At 44.3% G+C, this 9530-nt stretch overlaps 1 non-coding gene across 1 annotated transcript; it reads right to left on the reverse strand.

Moving 5' to 3' along the window:
* Positions 1-340: 340 nt before the first annotated feature.
* LOC142181355 (small nucleolar RNA R71) lies at positions 341-447 on the reverse strand. Its single transcript, XR_012710022.1, has one exon. It is a non-coding gene; the product is annotated as a small nucleolar RNA R71 (small nucleolar RNA).
* Positions 448-9530: the final 9083 nt, after the last annotated feature.

Here is a 9530-nt window from a genome sequence, read left to right on the forward strand (position 1 = left end):
ACAGCTGAAAATCTGCCCACAGCCATTGTAGTTCCGCAGATACAGGCTGAGTCATTCCAAATTACGAATAACATGCTGCACTTGTTGCAGAACTAGGACTATTTTCGGGGTCGCAAGTCGAAGATCCTCAGCAGCACTTGAAGAACTTCCTCTCTATCTGCAAAAAATCCAAAGGCAGCCCAACGTAACTCCTGAAGCAATCAAGCTGTTATTGTTTCCATTCTTAGTGACAGGAGCTGCCCAGACTTGGCTAAACTCACTTCCCATAAATTCTATAACAACTTGGGATGAGTTAGTCAGACAATTCCATAACAAGTTCCACCCACCCAATAAGACTGCTCAACAAATTGATGAAATTTTGAGTTTTAAACAGAGACCAATGGAGACACTGCATGAAACATGAGAGCGCTTTAAAGGGATGCTGGTTATATGCCCGCACCATGGTATTCCAGATCTGATGCTGGGGCAGCGGTTTTACATAGGATTATCAGATAGCGTGAAGAACATTGTTGATGCTTCAGCTGGTGGAGCATTTTTGAGCAAAACATGGAGACAAGGTCAGAGTCTGCTTGACAAGATGGCACAAAATTCGGGATGGACAACCAGGAATGCACCTATCACTCCAGTGCCCTTATATCCATCCAACTCTATTGCTGAAAATATGGCCACCTTATTGACACAGATGAGTATACTCACCAAAAAGGTGGAAGAGTCAGGGTAGAAGTAGCAGGTACACATCGTAGATACTACTAATGGGGGTTTGTGCGCATCTTGCATTAGTCAGCCAATCGGTAATCAATGGAATGTAGAACATGATCATCACCACTACCCTGAAGACATGAATTATGTATCTAATTATGGAGGCCAGAGACAGGGTGGTCAAAATTGGGGCCAGCAAAATCAGCAATACAGGCTAGTCCATCTACAGTTCAATAATGGAAACATGGGAGGTATGAGACCCCCTAACAATATGGCACCTTACCCAAGGCCACAGGGATATAATAATCAGAATCAGTAGTAGGGGTATCACCCTCCTCAGCAGTAGCATAGTAGAAGACATGAAGATGGGTTTGCTAGACTTGAGGTAATGATGCAGCAGGTTATTGGGTCTAATGCAAAGATTAATGAGAGAGTGGATGCACATGATACAGCAATCAAGAATATTGAAGTGCAGGTGGGCCAAATTTCTATGTCTCTGAACAATCATCCTCATGGGACACTGCCTGCAGACACCCAAATAAATACAAAAGATCAAGGCCCAAAGCAGCTGATGGCGGTAAGTCTACGTAATGGAAGAGATCTGGATGTAGAGCAAGAGAGGGCTCGAGAAACTAGACAAGATAAGACACTGATACCAGTGCCCATTGAGCTGGATGAGTCAACGAAACTTACGGAGGTGCTAGTCCAGCCTGCCCAAGAAGAAAATAGCATTTAGAATGCGACTGAAAAGAAGCTAAGACAGTCCAGGAACTAGTAGTTGATGTAGCAGCTGATAAGGATCAATCCCAGTTGATTGGGAAGAAGAGACCTCCTGCACCTTTCCCTCAGAGGCTGGCTAAGTACAAAAATGAGGAACAATATAAGAAGTTCTTCGAAATGCTGAATCAAATCCAGGTAAACATACCATTGATTAAAGCTTTGAAGGAGATGCCTGGGTATGCAAAAATGATGAAGGACTTGATGTCCCGAAAGTTTGATTTCCAAGACTTGGCCACAGTTATTCTTACTCAGACATGTAGTGCAGTGGTGACTAGACCAATTGCAGAAACGTTGTCTGACCTAGGGAGCCTATTGGTAATTTTGCTTTTGCTAAAGCACTGTGTGATCTAGGGGCCAACATCAGTCTTATGCCCCTGGCAATTTACAAGAGGCTGGGCATTGGAAGAGCTACACCCACCTCTATGTTGTTGCAGCTGGCTGACAGGATAGTGAAACGACCCTCTGGTATACTGGATGATATGCTAATTCAGGTAGGGAAATTTGTGTTCCCTGCAGATTTTGTGATCTTAGACTGCAGAGTAGATGAAGAGATTCACATAATTTTGGGAAGACCATTCTTGGCCACCAGGGAGAGCTCTCATTGATTGTGAAACCGGGGAGCTCAAGATGAGATTGAATGATGAGGAGATAATATTCAATGTGCAGAAATCTGGCGACCAAGTGAATTCGCCAATTGTTCTCTTATTGATGCTGTGGATGTAATCATAGAGACTGGTGATGAGGTGCTAACCATTGAGGACCCCCCTGCTGCATGTTTAATGAATTTGCATGAGGTGAATGGAGAGGAACTGGCGGAATGGGTGTTGGCATTAGAGGGTAGAGGGTTCTGGGATAGAACTCTAGAATTTGATCCCTTCACTTGGAAAATCGAGAGACTCCTCCATCCAAGCCATCTATCGAAGAACCACCAAAGCTGGAGTTAAAGCCACTGCCCAACCATCTCAGGTATGAATTCCTTGGACCTAACTCCACATTACCTGTTATTATCTCATCTAGTTTGTTAGATGTGCAAGCGCAACAACTCTTGCAGGTACTTAAGGAGTGCAAGACTGCCATTGGGTGGACCATGGCAGACATAAAGGGGATCAACCCTACCTACTGTATGCACAAAATTCTACTGGAAGAGGGACACAAACCTTCCAGGGAACACCAAAGAAGGTTGAACCCTAACATGAAGGAAGTGGTGAAGAAGGATGTAATAAAGTGGTTAGACGCGGGAATTATCTTCCCAATCTCTGACAGCAGCTGGGTTAGCCCAGTTCAATGTGTACCTAAAAAGGGTGGCATGACGGTAGTTAAGAATGATAACAATGAATTGATCTCTACAAGAACAGGTCGCGGGTTGAAGAATTTGCATGGATTATAGAAAGCTAAATCTAGCCACCCGGAAAGACAACTTCCCACTTCCCTTCATTGATCAGATGTTAGACAGACTGGCAGGGAGGTCATACTTCTGTTTTCTGGACGGGTACTCAGGATACAAACAGATCTCCATTGCACTGGAGGACAGAGAGAAGACCTCTTTCACTTGCCCTTATGGCATTTATGCCGTTCGAAGGATGCCCTTTGGCCTATGCAACACACCCGCCACATTCCAACGGTGTATGATGGCCATATTGACTGGCATGGTAGAGGACATAATGGAGGTGTTCATGGATGACTTCTCAGTGGTAGGGAACTCATTTGATGAGTGCCTGATAAATCTGACTCGTATGCTGAAACGGTGTATCGAGACTAACCTGGTTCTGAACTGGGAGAAGTGCCACTTCATAGAACAAGAAGGCATAGTCTTGGGGCACCGGGTGTCAAGCAAAGGAATTGAGGTGGATCGTGCTAAAGTGGATGTATTAGCAAAGCTACCTCCTCCAACTTCAGTCAAAGCAATCAGAAGCTTCCTTGGGCATGCCGGTTTCTACCGGAGATTCATAAAAGACTTCTCAAAAATTACCAACCCTCTCTGATGATTGCAGGGTAGCATTCGAGGAGCTGAAAAAGAGATTGGTCACAACACTTATCATTGTTGCCCCCAATTGGGAGCAACCATTCGAACTCATGTGTGATGCCAGTGACTACGCAGTGGGGGCAGTGTTGGGACAGCGGAAGGACAAGCTGATGCATCCAATCTACTATGCTAGTAGAATGCTGAGTGGAGCCCAGCTGAACTATACTGTGACTGAGAATGAGATGTTGGCTGTGGTGTTTGCTTTCGACAAGTTCAGATCATATCTGATTGGTTCTAAGGTAATTGTATACATTGGTCATGCAGCTCTCAGGTACTTGATTGAGAAGAAGGAGTCTAAGTCGCGCCTGATTCGTTAGGTGTTGCTGCTGCAAGAATTTGACCTTGAAATTCGTGACCGTAAGGGCACACAGAACCAAGTCGCTGATCATCTATCACGACTTGAGGGAGCTGAAAATGAAGTTGAGGTTGAAGATATTCTGGAAACCTTTCCAGACGAGCAGCTGCTCGCTACTAATCTTGAGGAAGCGCCATGGTATGCAGACTTTGCCAATTACCTAGCCTGCGGTATAGTTCCCTATGACCTTTCATCTGTACTAAAGAAAAAGTTTTATCATGACTACCGCATGTATTATTGGGATGAGGCTTACCTGTTTAGAATTTGTGTTGACAATATGATCCGGAGGTGTGTCCCCGAGATAGAACAATCTTCTGTTTTGCAGGCTTGTCACGCATCGGCTTATGGAGGACATTTTAGAGGGGTCAGGACAGCTGCAAAAGTGCTTGAGGCCGGATTCTTTTGGCCAACAGTGTTTAAAGATGTGCACCAATGGGTGAAGGGCTGCAATGAATGTCAGCGGATCGGGAACATTTCCCGTCGCCATGAGATGCCCATGAACCCAATTCAAGAGGTGGAAGTGTTTGATGTGTGGGGGATTGACTTCATGGGTCCCTTCGTCAGCTCCTATGGCAATAAGTACATACTTGTTGCTGTGGATTACGTGTCCAAATGGGTAGAAGCTGCAGCGTTGCCCACTAATGATGCAAGAGTGGTGGTGGGGTTTTTGAAGAAGAACATATTCACCAGATTTGGGACACCAAGAGCGATTATCAGTGACGGAGGCACTTACTTCTGTAATAGAGCTTTCGAGAAGTTGCTTGCAAAGTATGATGTACGCCACAAGGTGGCTACCCCTTATCACCCGCAAACTATTGGGCAGGTTGAAGTGTCCAACAGAGAGATAAAGAGTGTGCTAACCAAGACTGTGAACGCCACAACAACTAATTGGGAGAAAAAGTTAGATGATTCACTCTGGGCCTATAGAACTGCTTTTAAAACACCGATTGGTATGTCACCATATAAGCTGGTATTCGGGAAGGCCTGCCATTTGCCAGTGGAACTTGAACATAGAGCGTGGTGGGCACTAAAACAGCTAAATCTAGACATCGAGGCTGCGGGCACAACGAGAATCACAGAATTGCATGAGCTCGACGAGTTCAGACATCTTGCTTTTGAGAGCACAAGGTTGTACAAGGAAAGAATGAAGAGGTTGCATGACAAGAACATTCTGGAGCGAAATTTCAATCCTGGAGATATGGTGTTGCTTTATAACTCACGATTAAGGCTATTTCCGGGTAAACTAAGGTCACGATGGTCTGGACCATTTAGAGTGGTCGAAGTTTTCCGTTCAGGTGTTGTCGAGATTGACACAGAGAAAGACTCTCGTACATTTAGAGTCAATGGGCAGAGATTGAAACTATATGTGGGCATGAGCGAACCAAAGGAAGTGTCTGAGCTACACCTGACTGAGCCACAGAGGTCGAGCGAGCCTTAAATGCGCTCATCTGCATCGTGCTACGACGTTAAATCAGGCGCTGCGTGGGAGGCAACCCACGAATGTGTTGTAAGTGTAATGCATAACTTCAAAGAAAAAAAAAGTAGCAGGAACACGCCCAGACCGCGGTCCCATCGTAACCGCGGTCCCAGCGTAATCGCGGTCCCAGCGTAACCGCGATCAAGGACCTCCTCTGAAAGAAGTCTACCGCGGTCCTAGCATAACCGCGGTAGGACTGCGGTCAAATACCCCCTCTGAAATAAGTCTACCGCAGTCCCAGCGTAACCGCAGTAGGACCGCGGCAGACCAGCGCGGGCCAGGTAAGTTGCAGATTTTTTTCTTTTCCTCCCCCCCCCCCTTTTTAATAAACCTAACCCCCCACTATTCCCCCATCCCCTTTTTTCTTCTCTTCTATCTTTAACACCATCTCCTATCCTATCCCTCAAACCCCCATTGTTGCCCCTCATTTCTTCTCCATCTCTCTCTCTCCACAACCTATCCCTTCCATTCATCCTCAAGGTAAGCTTCTCTATTCTTTTCTATTTCTTTTCCATAGCTTAGTGTAATGAGTAGTCTAAATTAGTTTCGATTAAAACCTAGGTAGTGTTTTAGTGTAAAATTTTTTTATTTTTTTTCTTTCTTTTCTTTTCTTTTCTCCATTATTTGCTTCTTTTGGCCATGATTGAAGTTTAAATGGTTGGGTTTTCATTGTGCTTAACTTGGGGGCAATTTTTAGAATGTTTGGAGGCCTAAAGAAATTTTTTAGGGTGAATCTTGGTGGAGGGGTCTAAATGGCCGAAAATTGGGGTGTGTTGTAAAATTTTGGAGCACTTTGTGCCCTTCTTAGTTTGTGGTGGTGGTAGCATTTGACATGATTTGCTTGTGGGAGATTGTGTGGGGTATTATATGGCAGAATTGTAGAATTAATAGTGGTGTGAGGGTAATAGTGGAGGTTGTCAACTTTGGGCACCTTACTAATTGGGTATACTGGCATTGATTGACAAAAGGAAACTGTTTGGTGTCATCGGGTGGCGAAGTCTGAGTACCCATCCGACTGGAATATGTTAGGATGCATCTGATTGTTACCCTGAATTGTCTGCATGTAATATGGCCCGAAAAAGGCGAAAGAGCTCGGCAAGCACTTCCCAATGCCAATATATGATGCCACCAGGTTCCAGTCACAGGAGGCAAATGACGCATTACATGCTAAAGCCACCAAAAGCTTTATCCCTGAGATTCCTATTAACAGGGCTGCCCTCCATATGGAAAAAGCAGACATGTATGAGGAAATCAGACGGAGGGAGATGAAGTTCTTGTTTGATGAACCTGAGACGGCAAACCCAATATTAGTCCGGGAGTACTACGCGAACTGCCCGGAACATTTGTGACGGTCTGTGATTGTGCGGGGTAGGGTGGTAGATGCCTCAATTCCGAAGATTCACCAGGTCTTGCAGCTGCCCCAGTTCACTGGTGACATTGATCATTACCACGACGCCCAAGGGATCACCTGGGACACTATGATTGAGACAATCTGCACAGAGGGTCGACCAATCTGGCTACAGGAAAACATTACCCTTCACTCCAAGTTGTTCACACATGAGGCTAAGTAGTGGTTCACCATTATTTGCAGACGGTTATTGCCCACGGGCAACACACCAGATGTGAACCACCTACGGGCTCTATTGGTGTGGTGCTTCATTACCAAGAAAGACTTTGATGTGGAGAGAATTATTGGAGATAAAATGATCCTTCGGTCACCTCTACTATCTAAGGGGTTTTACTTCCCACCAATCCTACAGATGGAGCTTTGCCCACAAAAGCGGCATTCAGAGCTTCAAAGATCACAGTGGGTAGATATGCACCCACAACCATTGAGATTGATGATGAGGATGATGCCCCAGCACCCATGGCACCATCCAAGAGATCCTACGATGGAGTCGGATCCTCTCGGCGACCCCATACTGGGGCTGGGTTCTCTAGATCACAGTCCAGCCGACCCATGCTGCATTCTTTGGAGGAAGAGGTGGCAGATCTTCACTCCTTGGTGGATGGCCTGCATATGCGTATGGATTCCATGTCTCAGCAGTAGGCCAGGTCTGAGAGCCGGATGATAGCTTGGTTCCGTGCTTTGGGGAGGGCTTGTCATGTGGATCCCAGCACCGTCTCCGACTTCGAGTGATGCTCAAGGAAGTCTTCTTACCCTTCTGCACTTTATTTGTGTTATGACATGGGGACATGCCATATTCTTTTTGTGTGGGGTGGGAGACTTGCTTTAGTGGTGTATTGTTAGTGTACATATACATTGGTTGTAAAATAAATAAATGTAGGAGACTCTTCCTGAGGACGGACCACTTGGACAGTACTCTTGAGGGAAGTAGTCCATTTAGATTTTTTTTATTTTATTTTTCTTTTTAGGTAGTGTAGTAATTCCTCCTTGGTTTTTCTTTTGACCACGGTTCTTTTCCAAGGGCTTTTCTTGAACCGGGTTAGGTAGATTTTTCTTTAATATTTTTAGGACCCTTAGGACTCTATTGGACTAAGATGGGTGAGGGCAAGAATGCAACCCATAATGTACACACTTGCAAATAACTAAAACGAACTTAAGGGTGCGACGTCTACGCTCGTTTGTAGACTCGTAATTTTATGCCTTAATTCTGCACACCTTGTCTTTCTTGAACGCTCACGTGAGTGTGTTGACAAACTAATTCGGAATGAGTTACATGCCACGTGTGTGTGAGATAATACTTGTATTCTGTGCTGGCATGCGATACCTAGAACTTGCCCTGTGTGTTTGCAAAGCGAAATAGAAGTTGTTTGAACTTAGAGATGATTGAGACATTTACTTGTGTAGCATGTATAATTATTAATCCACCCGTACATATTATCATAGTTAACTCCTTCAAGCCTGAATCCTGTTCTTTGATAACCTTACAATAACCTACATCCCTGTATTTGAATAGTTTGACTGTTTGAACCTGTACCTCCTAGAAGCACTTGAATCGTTAAAGAACATATAAAAGACAAAGTGTGGGGTAGTAATGGAGTGGGAAAAGAAAAATCAAGAAAATACTTGAATGGTGCAATGGCTGTTAAAAAAAAAGAGGCCAGTTGCACCTAAAGAAAAGTGGGGGTAGCCTATGAAACAAGTGTGGAAGAATGATTGGGTTAAACATGAAAATTGGAATAAAGGGAACGATTGTATTAAAAGTGCTTAGGGAGGTTAGCCACTATTTCCAAATATATCCTACCCGTCCCTTACCCTACATTATAACCAAATAAAGACCTCTTGATCTTGGACTGAACAACTCGATTAGTAGAGTATTACACTAAGGGCAAGCTTATGGTGTATCTGTGTGGCATGTGAATGTTCTTTGCTGAGAGTGAGTGGATTTGTTCTATCTATAGTTCCTTGTTGCTTGATTTTATGTGTGTGGAACTTCTCTCAGAAATGTGATGTGAGGTCATGTGACTTAGGAAGAAAAAGCAAGTTTTCACCTCTGTTTAGAGTAACTAGAGTAAGCACGAGTGTGGCATGGCATTAGAGTCTTCATCTGAGGTGTGGCTGTTGCACTGCTTAGATTGTTCTTTCATAATGGCGGGTGTGACATAAAATGGGTAATGCATCGAATGATTAGGCCTAGAAGTGTGGTTCAACTTGCTCGAGGACAAGCAAAGATTTAAGTGTGGGGTGTTGATAATAGGTGAATTGGACTATAATTAGGCCCTAAAAACCACCTTCTTGTATAGTTTTTATGGTAAAAAGTGATAACAAAATGCTCTGATTAGTGTTTTTCATGCTTTGCAGGATATATACAATAAAAGAAGTCTATGGAGTAATTTTGGGATCAATTACGGAGAAAAAGAGGCCAATCTTACAATATCCTCTAAGTGCACCACGCGAAGGTAGCAAAACCAGAATTGGAGATGGACTGCCGCGGTCCCGGCATAATCGCGGTCGGACCACAGCAGAAGGCTGTTGCGGATTCTGAGAGGCTAGTTGGCCGCAGACCTGGCATAACCGCGGTAGGACCGCGATAGGAAGTGAAAAATTGAGGGACTGGAGTGCAAAAACACGAGAGTTTTAGCCCAAAACCCTATATTAAACAATAGAACTCGTCCAAGGGAGGCATGTAATATTTTAGAGAGTACTTTGGCAAGAAAAACAAGTGTGAGAGATCACCTAAAACATCATATTTTCTTTTCTCTTTATTTTTCTGGCAATTTTGATCATGTAT

Source organism: Nicotiana tabacum, chromosome 5 (assembly GCF_000715075.1).
Source record: "Nicotiana tabacum cultivar K326 chromosome 5, ASM71507v2, whole genome shotgun sequence".
Taxonomy (NCBI): domain Eukaryota; kingdom Viridiplantae; phylum Streptophyta; class Magnoliopsida; order Solanales; family Solanaceae; genus Nicotiana; species Nicotiana tabacum.